Genomic DNA, 13,350 nt, shown 5'->3' on the forward strand with positions numbered 1-13,350 from the left:
GTACGAGTGATCTCGTGAGTGATCGGGTATTCATATTTGGTAACTTTTACCCGATTCCGAGACATGGGCCCGGGGAGACTTTTTGGGCTTTTTTTTAATTTCTTGCCTTAGCTTTGATTTCGTTAGCTATATTTATGTTATGTAATTGGTTTTGGCTAGATTTGAGTCATTCGGAGTCGGATATTCGTGGAAAGAGCATTGTGACGGATTGATTTGAGCTTGGTTTGAGGTAAGTGGCTTGCCTAACCTTGCGTGGGGGAACTCCCCTTAGGATTTGGTACTGTTTAATATGTGAGCATCGTGTACATGAGGTGACGAGTACGTACACGGGCTATTTGTTGTAAAACTCCATTTTTCACTAAGTCATAACTTGTTTTCTCCTTATTTGAAACACACTAGCATATGTAACTATCCTGTTTAGACTAGAATAGCATGCCTACTTGTTTAACTGCCTATTTAAACTCTGTGCAGTATGTTTAGTGAAATTACATGCTTTCCTTGACTTGAACTTAGACTAAACTGTAGGATTTCCTGCTGTAATTGTTATTTTGGTTGGTTGCGCTACATATTTACTTTGGGACTACGGAACGGTATTCCGGGATATCCCTCTGTACTGCATATTTACTTTGGAACTATGGAACGGTACTCCGCGAGATCCCCCTATTTTGCATATTTATTTTTGGACTACAGAACGGTATTCCGGAAGATCCCCCTGCACATTTACGTTTGGGACTACGAGACGGTATCTAGGGAGATCCCCTGTTATCATCATTGTGTTCTGAGCTATTGTCTTTCATTGATTCTATTCCTGTTAGATTTCCATATTTATTTTACTGTGATATTTCATTCTGTCTTATTTCATTATATTTATACTAGTAGGGCCCTGACCTGATCTCGTCACTACTCAACCGAGGTTAGGCTTGGCACTTACTGGGTACCATTATGGTATACTCACGCCCTTTCCTGCACATATTTTGTATGTGCAGATCCAAGTTCATCTTACCTGCCTCATCACTAGTTGCAGTCGCTGCTGCTTATTGGAGACTTCAAGGTACATCTACTCAAGCCCGCAGATCCTCAGAGTCCCCCTCTATCCCCCTATGTTCATTTTCCTTCTTTCTGTAGAAATGATGTATAGAATGGTTAAGACTTCTTAGTAGCTTGTGACTTACGGTATTCCGAATTTTGGGAAATTGTTTTGTACATTTTTGGAGCTGTTAATTGTATATGCCGAGTGGCATTCAGTTGCTTATTCGATATTTGTTACTGTTAGTAGTAAATGTTCATGCTTTAGTTTCACTTCCGCAAATGTGTTAGGCTTACCTAGTCGTAGAGACTAGGTGTCGTCACGATGGTTCATAGAGGAAGAAATTGGGTCGTGACAAGTTGGTATCAGAGCTCTAGGTTCATAGGAGTCGTGAGTCACATGCCGGTTTATTAGAGTCTCGCAGATCGGTACGGAGACATCTGTATTTATCTTCGGGAGGCTATGGAACTCTTAGGAACAAACATACTTATTTGATTCCTTGTCGTGCGAGTTATTGGCATCAAATTCTAAAAATTCTCTATTCTATTCTTTCTCGCAGATGGTGAGGACCCGTACCGGAGGATCTGACGACCAGGCACCCGCTCCCCCTGCTAGAGCCACCAAAGGCCAGGGTTGGGGTAGAATACGGCCACGCGGTGTAGCCAGAGCACTCGCGCGAGCTGCGACAGAGGAGTCCCAAGCAGATCCAGCTGGAGGGCAGGCACCGAAGGTTCCTATTGCTGCACCAGCCCTCCAGGAGACTCTAGCCCAGTTCATGAGCATGTTCAGCACCTTAGCTCAGGCTGGATTGATTCCGTTAGCTCCCGCCAGATCTCAAGCCGGGGGAGGGGCACAGACTCCCACAACCCACACTCCTGAGCAGAGGGTCCAGGTTGATCAGGACCTAGAGTTCATTCCCATGCCGCCGGTAGCCCCGGTTCAGCATGAGACTAGGACAGCCACTTTTGAGGCAGAGCAGCTCAGACTTGAGAGGTACCAGAAGTATCACCCACCTACCTTCAGCAGATTGGCTACAGATAATGCTCAGGGTTTTCTGGAGGAGTGTCATCGCATTCTCCGTACTATGGGCATAGCGGAGATGAGTGGGGTTTCTTTTACCACTTTCCAGCTTAGAGGACCAGCCTATCAGTGGTGGCGTGCTTATGAGTTGAGTAGTCCAGATGAGGCAGCTTCACTTGAATGGATTCAGTTCTCGGACATATTTTTGAGAGAGTATGTCCCTCAGAGCCTCAGGGACTCATGGCGCGCGGAGTTTGAGTAGCTGCACCAGGGTGCTATGACTGTGTCAGAGTATGCAGTCCGCTTCAGTGATTTGGCCGACATGCACCGGCCTTGGTTGCCACAGTTCGAGAGAGGGTTCAACGATTTATTGAGGGACTCCACCCCAGTATCAGGATTAGTATAGTCAGGAAGCTGGAGATGGATATTCCTTACCAGCATTGCTAAGAGATTGGAGGGCATGCTTGCCCAGGACCGAGAGGAGAGAGAGGCCAAGAGGTCTCGAGAGACTGGTTCTTATTCTGGAGCTCGTGCCCCAACAACCCGCCATGGTAGGAGTTATGTGGGTCACCCCGTTCATTCATCTCTTCCAGCCGCCAGTGGTGTTCCAGCCCCTTCTAGGTCCCAGGAGCCTTATTATGCACCGCCAGTATCTAGTGTGCCTCCTGCTCGGTGTACTTTTAGTGGCCAGCCCAGCAGACTTGGCCCGAGTCAGTCACAGTAGCCACGCCCTCCGAGGGGTTGTTTTGAGTATGGCGACACCCGCCATATGGTGAGGGATTGCCCCAGACTTAGGAGGGTTGCACCTCCACAGACTTCTCAGCCACCATGTGCTCCACCGGGTCCTCAAGCTATGATTCCTGCACCAGCTACCGCCCCACCTGCTCAGCCAACTCGAAGTGGAGGTCGGGGAAGGTCGAGGTCGCCCTAGAGAGGGAGGCCAGGCCAGGTATTATGCTCTTCCGGCTCGTACAGAGGCAGTTGCTTCTGACTTTGTCATTACATGTATTGTTCCAGTCTGTCATAGAGATGTGTCGGTATTATTTGACCCAGGCTCTACGTATTCATATGTATCCTCTTATTTTTCCCCACATTTGGGCGTATCTCGGGATTCTTTGAGTTCCCATATTTATGTGTCTACTCCTGTAGGAGATTTTCTTGTTGTGGACCGCATGTATCGGTCGTGTTTGATTGCTCTTAGTGGTTTTGAGACCAAAGCCGACTTATTATTACTAAGCATGGTATATTTTGATGTCATCTTGGGCATGAACTGGTTGTCGCCCCATTATGCTATTCTTGATTGTCACGCTAAGACTGTGACGCTGGCTATGCCAGGCTTACCACGATTAAAGTGAAGAGGTACCTTAGAGTATACTCCCAGCCGAGTTATTTCATTGCTTAAAGCTCAACGAATGGTTGAGAAGGGGTGTGACGCGTATCTAGCTTGTGTGAGAGATGTCAGTATTGATACCCCTACAGTTGAGTCAGTTCTAGTAGTGAGGGACTATCCAGATGTGTTCCCAGCTGATCTTTCAGGCATGTCGCCCGACAGAGATATTGATTTCGGCATTGATTTGTTGCTGGGCACTCAGCCCATCTCTATTCCTCCATACCGTATGGCTCCTCATAAGTTGAAGGATTTGAAGGGGCAGTTACAAGAGTTGCTTGATAAGGGCTTCATTCGGCCCAGTGTATCACCTTGGGGTGCTCCTGTCTTATTTGTAAAGAAGGATGGTTCTATGCGGATGTGTATTGAGTACCGCCAGTTGAACAAAGTCACAGTGAAGAACAGGTATCCATTGCCTCGTATTGATGACTTATTTGATCAGTTGCAGGTTGCTAGAGTGTTTTCTAAGATTGACTTATGTTCAGGTTGTCATCAGTTGAATATTCGGGAGCCAGATATCCCGAAGACTGCTTTCAGGACTCGGTATGGCCATTACGAGTTCCTTGTGATGTCATTTGGGCTGACCAATGCCCCAGCAGCCTTTATGCACTTGATGCACAGTGTGTTCCGGCCTTATCTTGATTCTTTCATCATCGTATTCATTGATGACATTCTAGTGTATTCCCGGACTCGGGAGGATCATGAGCTGCACCTAAGGACAGTGCTTCAGACTTTGAGAGAAAAGAAGTTGTATGCAAAGTTCTCAAAATGTGAGTTCTAGTTAGATTCCGTGGCATTCTTGGGTCATATTATGTCGATTGAGGGGATCAAGGTGGATCCGAAGAAGGTGGAAGCAGTGTAGAGTTTGCCCAGACCATCCTCAGCTACAGAGATCCGGAGCTTCCTTGGTTTGGCGGGGTATTACCGTCGGTTTGTTGAGGGATTTTCTTCTATTGCAGCACCTATGACCAGGCTGACCCAAAAGGGTGCTCCGTTCAGGTAGACAGAGGAGTGTGAGGGGAGCTTTCAGAAGCTCAAGACAGCTTTGACTACAGCCTCAGTATTGGTATTGCCTTCGGGTTCGGGGTCTTATACAGTTTATTGTGATGTTTCGCGAGTTGGCCTCAGCGCGGTGTTGATGCAGGACCGTAGGGTGATTTCCTACGCATACAGACAGCTGAATGTACATGAAAAGAACTATCATGTCCACGACCTTGAGCTAAAAGCTATTGTTCATGCCTTAAAGATTTAGAGGCACTATTTGTACGGGGTTCCTTGTGAGATCTACACTGATCACCGGAGTTTGCAGTATGCGCCAGAGGAGGTGGTTAGAGCTGCTTATGGATTATGACATTTCCATTTTGTACCATCCCGGGAAGGCTAATGTGGTGGCCGATGCTTTGAGTCGTCGGGCAGAGAATTTGGGGAGTTTAGCATATCTACCAGCAGTAGAGAGGCCTATGGCATTGGATGTTCAGGCCTTAGACAGCCAGTTTGTGAGATTGAATATTTCTGAGCCGAGTCGAGTATTAGCTTGTGTGGTCTCTTGGTCTTCTCTTTATGATCGTATCAGGGAGCATCAGTATGATGACCCCCATTTGATTGTCCTTAAGGACACGGTCCAGCACCGTGATGCTAAGGAGGTCACTATTGGGGATGATGGCGTATTGAGAATGCAGGACAGGTTATGTGTGCCCAATGTGGACAGTTTGCGTGAGTTGATTCTCCAGGAGGCTCACAGCTCGCGGTACTCCATTCATCCGGGTGCCGCGAAGATGTATCAGGACCTGAAGCAGCATTATTGGTAGAGGAGGATAAAGAAGGATATAGTAGAGTATGTGGCTAGATATCTAAATTGCCAACAGGTGAAGTATGAGCATTAGCGACCTGGTGGGTTGCTTTAGAAGATAGAGATTCCGGAGTGGAAATGGGAGCGGATCACTATTAGACTTCGTTATTGGACTCCCACGGACTCAGCGGAAGTTTGATGCAGTTTAGGTGATTGTGGACAGGCTGACCAAGTCAGCTCATTTCATTCCTGTGATGACTACCAATTCTTCCGAGCAGGTGGCTCGAATTTACATTCGTGAGATTGTCAGACTTCATGGCGTACCGGTATCTATCATCTCTGACTGGGGCACGCAGTTTACATCACGGTTCTGGAGAGCCGTACATCAGGAGTTGGGTACTCGGGTGGAGTTGAGCACAGCTTTTCACCCTCAGACGGACGGGCAGTCCGAGCGTACTATTCAGATTCTTGAAGATATGCTCTGTGCGTGTGTGATGGAGTTTGGAGGCTCTTGGGATCAGTTCTTGCCACTTGCGGAGTTTGCCTACAACAACAGTTATCAGTCCAGCATTCAGATGGCACCGTATGAAGCTCTGTATGGTAGGCGGTGTCGGTCCCCGGTGGGTTGGTTCGAGCCGGGCGAGGGCAGATTATTGGGTACGGACTTGGTTCAGGATGCCTTAGAGAAGGTGAAGGTGATACAGCATAAACTTCACACAGCCCAGTCCAGACAGAAGAGCTATGCGGACCGAAAGGTTTGTGATGTTGCATTCATGGTTGGAGAGCGGGTCCTGCTTCGGGTTTCGTCTATGAAGGGTGTTATGAGGTTCGGAAAGAGGGGCAAACTGAGCCCAAGGTTTATTGGACCCTTTGAGGTGTTTCGGCGAGTTGGGGAGGTTGTTTATGAGCTTGCCTTACCTCCCAGCCTAGCGGGAGTTCATCCGATATTTCCTGTTTCGATGTTCCGGAGGTATCACGATGATCCGTCCCATGTGTTGGATTTTAGCTTAGTCCAGTTGGACCAGGATCTATCCTATGTTGAGGAGCCAGTGGCTATTTTGGACAGGCAGGTTTGGAAGCTGAGGTCAAAGAACATTGCCTTAGTAAAGGTTCTATGGTGGGATTAGCCGGTCGAGGAGGCGACTTGGGAGACCGAGCAGGATATGCGCAGCCGTTTTCCTCATCTTTTCACCACTTCAGGTATATCTCTATACTCGTTCGAGGACAAACGATTGTTTTAAGAGGGGGAGGATATAACGACCCTGCCGGTCATTTTTAGAGTTATAGTCCTGATCCTCTATTAACTGCTTCTTCCATGTCTATTTCTGCTATTGTGACTTGCCGGGAGGTTTCATTTTGGTTGTTGGAGTGATTTGGGACACTTAGTCCCTAAATGAAAGCTTAAGTCTTAAAATTTTGACTGTAGTCGGAACTATGTGAAGAAGACTCCGGAGTGGAGTTTTGTTGGTTCCGTTAGCTCCGTTGGGTAATTTTGGGCTTAGAAGCGTGCCCGAATTATGTTTTGGAGGTCCGTAGCTTATTTAGACTTGCAATGGCGAAAGTCAAATTTTTGAAGTTTTGGACCGGTAGTGGAATTTTTGATATCGGGGTTGAATTCCGATTCCGGAAGTTGGAGTAGGTCCATAGTGTTTATTATAACTTGTGTGAAAAATTTGGGGTCAATCGGACGTGGTTTGATTGGTTTCGGCATCGGTTGTCGAATTTGGAATTTTCAAGTTTCTTTAAGTTTGATTTGGAGGGACATTCGTGAGTTTAGCATTGTTTGATACGATTTGAGGGCTCGACTAAGTTTGTATGGTGTTTTAGGATTGGTTGGTATGTTTGGTTAAGGTCCCGGGGGTCTCGGGTGTGTTTCGGATGCTTAACGGATAAATTTTGGACTTATGGAAGTTGCTGAGTTTTTGCTGGTTCTGGTTTTTCGCACCTGCGGAGGGGAGACCGCAGGTGCGGACTCTTACGTGCAGAGGAACAGGCGCAGATGCGTATTTCGGAGGCTTGACCAGGGGTCACAGGTGCGATGAATTTCCGCATCTGTGATGCCCGCAGATGCGCCCAAGGATTCGCAGGCGCGGAGGAAGATCACAGAAGCAGATAGTGTTCCGCAGGTGCGCACGCGCAGGTGAGGACCCCATTATCGCAGATGCGGACCCAGCCCTCTTAAGTAATTTCCACACTTGCGGGGGATTTTCCGCAGATGCGGCATCGCAGGTGCGACCCATGGCCTGCAAGTGCGAAGATCGTTGGGCAAAAAGGGGCAGAATCGAGGGTTGAGGTTCATATTCACAAATTTGATTTTTGAGCTCGGGAGAAGGCGATTTCTTGAGGGATTTTCAAAAAAAGATTTGGGGTAATGATTCCTAACTTGTTTTGGGTTGTATTTTATTAATCTATTGTTGTTTTCTTCATTTAATTAAGGAATTTGAGTGAGAAAGTTGGGAAAATGGGGGAAAAGTTCCCCAACCGAATTTCTGAGTTTTGAGGTGGGATTTAGACATTGGATTTGGATAATTTTGGTACGAGTGATCTCGTGAGTGAATGGGTGTTCATATTTGGTAACTTATAACCGATTCCGAGACGTGGGCCCTGGGAGACTTTTTGGGCGTTTTTCTAATTTCTTGCCTTAGCTTTGATTTCATTAGCTAGATTAGTTTCTTGTAGCTATATTTATGTTACGTAATTGGTTTTAGCTAGATTTGAGCCATTCAGAGTCGGATATTCGTGGAAAGAGCATTGTGACAGATTGATTTGAGCTTGGTTCGAGGTAAGTGCCTTGTCTATCCTTGCGTGGGGGAACTCCCCTTAGGATTTGGTACTATTTAATATGCGAGCGCTATGTACGTGAGGTGACGAGTACGTATACGGGCTATTTGTTGTAAAACTCTGTTTTTCACTAAGCCATAACTTGTTTTCTCCTTATTTGAAACACACTAGCATATGTAACTATCCTGTTTAGACAAGAATAGCATGACAACTTGTTTAACTGCCTATTTGAACTTTGTGCAGCATATTTAGTGAAATTACCTGCTTTCCTTGACTTGAACTTAGTCTAAACTGTAGGATTTCTTGCTGTAATTGTCATTTCGGTTGGTTGCGCTGCATATTTACTTTGGGACTACGGAACGGTATTCCGGGAGATCCCCCTATACCGCATATTTACTTTGGGACTATGGAACGGTATTCCGGGAGATCCCCCTATTTTGCATATTTATTTTGGGGCTACGAAAAGGTATTCCGGGAGATCCCCCTGCACATTTACGTTTGGGACTACGACACGGTATCTTGAGAGATCCCCTGTTGTCATCACTGTGTTCTGAGCTGTTGTCTTTCATTGATTCTATTCCTGTTAGATTTTCGTATTTATTTTACTGCGATATTTCATTCTGTCTTATTTCATTATATTTATACCAGTAAGGCCTGACCTGATCTCGTCACTACTCGACCGAGGTTAGGCTTGGCACTTACTGGGTACCGTTGTGGTGTACTCACGCCATTTCCTGCATATATTTTTCGTGTGCAGATCTAGGTTCATCTTACTAGCCTCATCACTAGTTGCAGTCGCTGCTGCTTATTGGAGACATCAAGGTACATCTGCTCGCGCCCGCAGATCCTCGGAGTCCCCTTCTATCCCCCTATGTTCATTTTCTTGTTTCTATAGAAATGATGTATAGAACGGTTAAGACTTCTTAGTAGCTTGTGACTTACGGTATTCCGGGTCTTGGGAAATTTTTTTGTACATTTTCAGAGGTGTTAATTGTATATGCCGAGTGGCATTCAGTCGCTTCGATATTTGTTACTGTTAGTACTTAATGTTCATGCTTTAGTTTCACTTTCGGAAAAGTGTTAGGATTACCTAGTCGTAGAGACTAGGTGCTGTCACGACGGTTCGTAGAGGGAGAAATTGGGTCGTGACAGTTACCCATGGGTGGATTTAACACAATGCCAACCCCATACCCTTTTTGCGTTCGAGGCACCATCCGTAAAGAGGGTCCAGATTCTCGAGGAAGTCCCCGAGTTCAGCAACAATTCCCTTTCGACTTCAGGTATTAAGGTCGGCGTGAAGTCGGCCATGAAGTCTGCCAAAATTTGGGATTTGATGGCGATTCGGGGTCGATATTCGATATCGTACCCGTAATTTACACGGCACATTTGGCCAATCATCCCGATAGCTCGGGTTTATGTATTATGTTTCTTAAGGGGTAAGTAGTTATGAAACATATGGAATGGCATTGAAAATATGATTTTAACTTCCGGGAGGCGCTTAGCAAAATGAGCGCCAACTTCTCCAGGTGAGGATACCTAGTTTCAGCCTCGCCCAAAGTCCTGCTAACATAATAGATAGGAAATTGTGTACCTTCCTCTTCTCAGACTAAGATCCCACTTACCGCTATCTCGGATATCGCTAAGTACAGGTATAGCTGCTCGTCTGCCTTCGGAGTATGATGCAAAGGTGGGCTCGAAAGGTTCCGCTTGAGTTCTTCCAAAGCTTATTGGCACTCCAGCATCCACGAGAAGTTATTCTTCTTCTTTAAGAATGAGAAGAACCGATGAATTTTATCGGAGGTCCTTGAAATGAACCGGCCCAAGGCGGCTATACGCCCAGTTAGCCTTTGAATGGCCTTGACATTGTCCATGATGGTGATGTCTTCTATGGCCTTGATGTTGTCAGGATTGATCTCGATTCCCCGGTTGGACACCATAACCCCGAGAAACTTTCCAGATCCGACCCCTAATGCGCATTTCTCCGGGTTCAGCTTCATATTGTATCTCTTTAGTATGTTGAAGGTTTCTTGCAAATGTTCCAAATGGTCCTCTGCTCGCAGGGACTTTACTAACATGTCACCAATGTAAACCTCCATCGATTTTCCTATTTGTTCTTCGAACATACGGTTTACTAAGCGTTGGTAAGTGGCACCAGCATTTTTAAATCTGAACGGCATTACATTATAACAATAGGTGTCGTATTTAGTGATGAAGGAAGTTTTTTCCCAATCGCCCAGGTCCATCCGAATTTGGTTGTACACGGAATAGGTGTCGAGAAAGTTGAGGATCTCATGGCCGGCCGTCGCATCGATCATGCGATCGATGTTGGGCAGAGGAAAAGAGTCCTTGGGGCATGCCTTGTTCAGGTCTTTGTAGTCTACACATATTCTTAATTCATTTCCCTTTTTAGGGACCACTACTACATTTGCTAACCAATCCAGGTATGTAACTTCCCAAATGGAGCATATTTTAAGGAGTTTAGATACCTCGTCTTTGTTGAATGCATGCTTGACTTCAGTCTGAGGCCTCTTCTTCTATTTAACTGGGCAAAACATCGGATCCAAGCTTACATTGTGAGTACTTATTTCAGGCGGGATCCAAGTCATGTCAATATGGGACCAAGCAAAACAATCTATGTTAGCTATAAGAAAATTAATGAGTTTTTTCCTGAGCTCGGGACTTAATCCCGTGCCCAGGTACACATTCTGATCGGGCAGGTGCTCGATCAGTATGACTTGCTCCAGCTCCTCGACCGTTGCCTTAGTGGCATCAGAATCATCAGTGGCTATGAAAGACCTGGGAACCCCGTAGTCGTCGTCCTCGATCGTCTCATGCTTTCCTGGTTCGGTCGGGGCCAGTGTCAGTGATTGCTATTTTGTTTCTTCCTTAGTGACCGAACTCGAGTTCTCTGCGACCACCTCATCGACCGCGAACATCTCTTTTGTGGCCAGTTGCTCTCCATAAATTGTTTTAACTCAAACTGGTGTGGGGAATTTCAACACCTGGTGTAATGTCAAGGTACTGCCCTTACGTTATAAGACCATGGCCTTACGAACAGAGCATTGTACCTCATATCTCCTTCGATCACATAGAACTTTATTTCCTAAACGGTTCCAGCGGTATTCACCGGTAGGGTTATCTCCCGTTTAGTGGTCTCATATGCCATGTTGAATCCGTTTAGAACTCGAACTACAGGCACAATCTGGTCTTGTAGACCCAGCTGTTCTATGACCCTCGATCTGATGATATTGGCCGAGCTACCTGGGTCAATTAACACACACTTAACTCGAGATTTATTTATGAGTACAGATATTACCAGTGCATCATTGTGTGGTTGCGAGATGCCTTTACCGTCCTCGTCGTTGAAAGATACGGTTCCTTCTGGCACATAATCTCGAGTCCATTATTCCCTTGTGATGGACACTTTGGTGCACATTAACATTGGCCCCTGGGGGACGTTGTAAGGCCCCGAAAATTTTGCCGAGGAATTTAAGGTTCCGTGGTGTCACCGCGGTACGGACTTTTTGGGTTGAAGAATGCATTGAGGTGTTGGTGGAAATTTTTTTGCTGAAAGGCCAAATTATGCGGGAAGATTTGCGACTGCATATCCATTCTGCGGGCCGCATAAGCGTCGCAGAGTTGAGCAGGGAGTTGTTGAATTTTGAGGATTGTTTTGCGATCCATTGTGCTATCGCATAACTATTTTGCGGTCCGCACTTAGGTCACAGAGTTAGCATAAGGAAAATCCGTTAGGCGATTCTGCGGCCGCATAAGTGGTCTGCGGACCGCTAACCTCTCGCACACCGGTACAGAGCAGCACAGTTTTTGGGCATCAGTTTTACGGTCCATTTTGCGGACCGCATACCTGTTATGCGGTCCATTTTGCGGACCGCATACCTGTTATGCGGTCCATTCTGCGACCGCAGACCTTAGTTCGGAAGGTCCATTTTTTTATTTTTATAACCCGGTCCCATTTTGATAAATAGCCCTTGGGGCTTATTTTGGGGCAATTACCTGATGACTTTAGAGAGAGGTAAGAGCATTTTAGAGAGATAAGGAGGAAACCTAACACTCTAATCATCCAACCTTGCACCAACCTTCAAGAATCAAGAAAATCAATCACTATATTATCATCTATCCGGGTAAGTCCTACTTCTAAGCTTTCATCTAAGAGGTTATGAGTTCTAGTATATTGTGGGGGTTAGAAATAGGCCATGCATGTGACCATAGGTTGTAGTGTGATTTATTAATGAACCATTTTGGTTAGTTTCTTGTTGAAATTGGTTGAGGGAGGAAGGGATTACCATTGTAGAACTTTGTAGTCTATTTTGCATATTAGGTGTTTGACAAAATTTCTTGGAGAGTTACACCATGTGAATCCTTCTAATTATTATCCGATTTTCACTATCTTCCTATAGATTATTATTTCTAGAAGTGTTGGGACGTTGTAGTAACTTAAGGAAAGCTCAAACAAGTCATGTTGGCTAAACTCCTCTTTTAGAAATGAACCACATAATGGCCTTGTAAGTCTCGTGTTGCTCATTATAAATTGATTATTCCGAACAAGCCTTGTGTCAAAAGATATATGCGTTCAAATTGTATTCCAAACGTCCTTCTTTGTTGAGTTATTATTTGAGAAGGTGATTAAACATGGGATGTGTGTTAATATGTTATGATTTAAAGCGTGATTCTAATGAAAAATAGCATGTCAAATTGTTTAAGAAATCACATGTGTCTAATACCCTTAATTTGGTTAGTTGCTCAAATGTGTATCTAAAGTCTTGAATTAAAATGCCTTGTTGTTGATAATCCATAAGTATGCTTGAAAGTGGAAGGAGGGGGTTGGAGATGGAAAGTGTGGCCACCGTGCATATAATGAGAGTTATACTTATGCCCAACCGTGGCTGTTTTAACAAATGTTATGCTTTGTAAGTGTTTCCAGTGTGTCTTTAGCTCTTATATATATTCATGAGTTGAAATTATGTATTTCCCTCTTTGGGAAAAGTATTTCAAGATTAAATGATGTGTTACTCATTTATGCTTCTAACTTGTGCTTTGATTGCCAACCATTTTACTCAATTTCTTGGAAAGGAATTCATTTTGTTTAAAGTCTTCATTGCTAATAAACTTAAAGTTGTGATTTCCAGAATATTCTATATGTTGATGTTTGATGGTGATCCTTGGAAGTAAAGAAAAGAAAGTGTGGAATATGAAATACAACCATCGTGCCATGAATAAAGAATCTTGTGAATGGCCAAAGGAGCCAAGGAAATATTGTTGTTGTGAGTGGTTGAAAATACTAATGAAGGTTTATACAGTGTGAAAGATGATGAGGTGAATACATTT

Source organism: Nicotiana tomentosiformis, chromosome 4, assembly GCF_000390325.3.
Source record: "Nicotiana tomentosiformis chromosome 4, ASM39032v3, whole genome shotgun sequence".
NCBI classification, from domain to species: domain Eukaryota; kingdom Viridiplantae; phylum Streptophyta; class Magnoliopsida; order Solanales; family Solanaceae; genus Nicotiana; species Nicotiana tomentosiformis.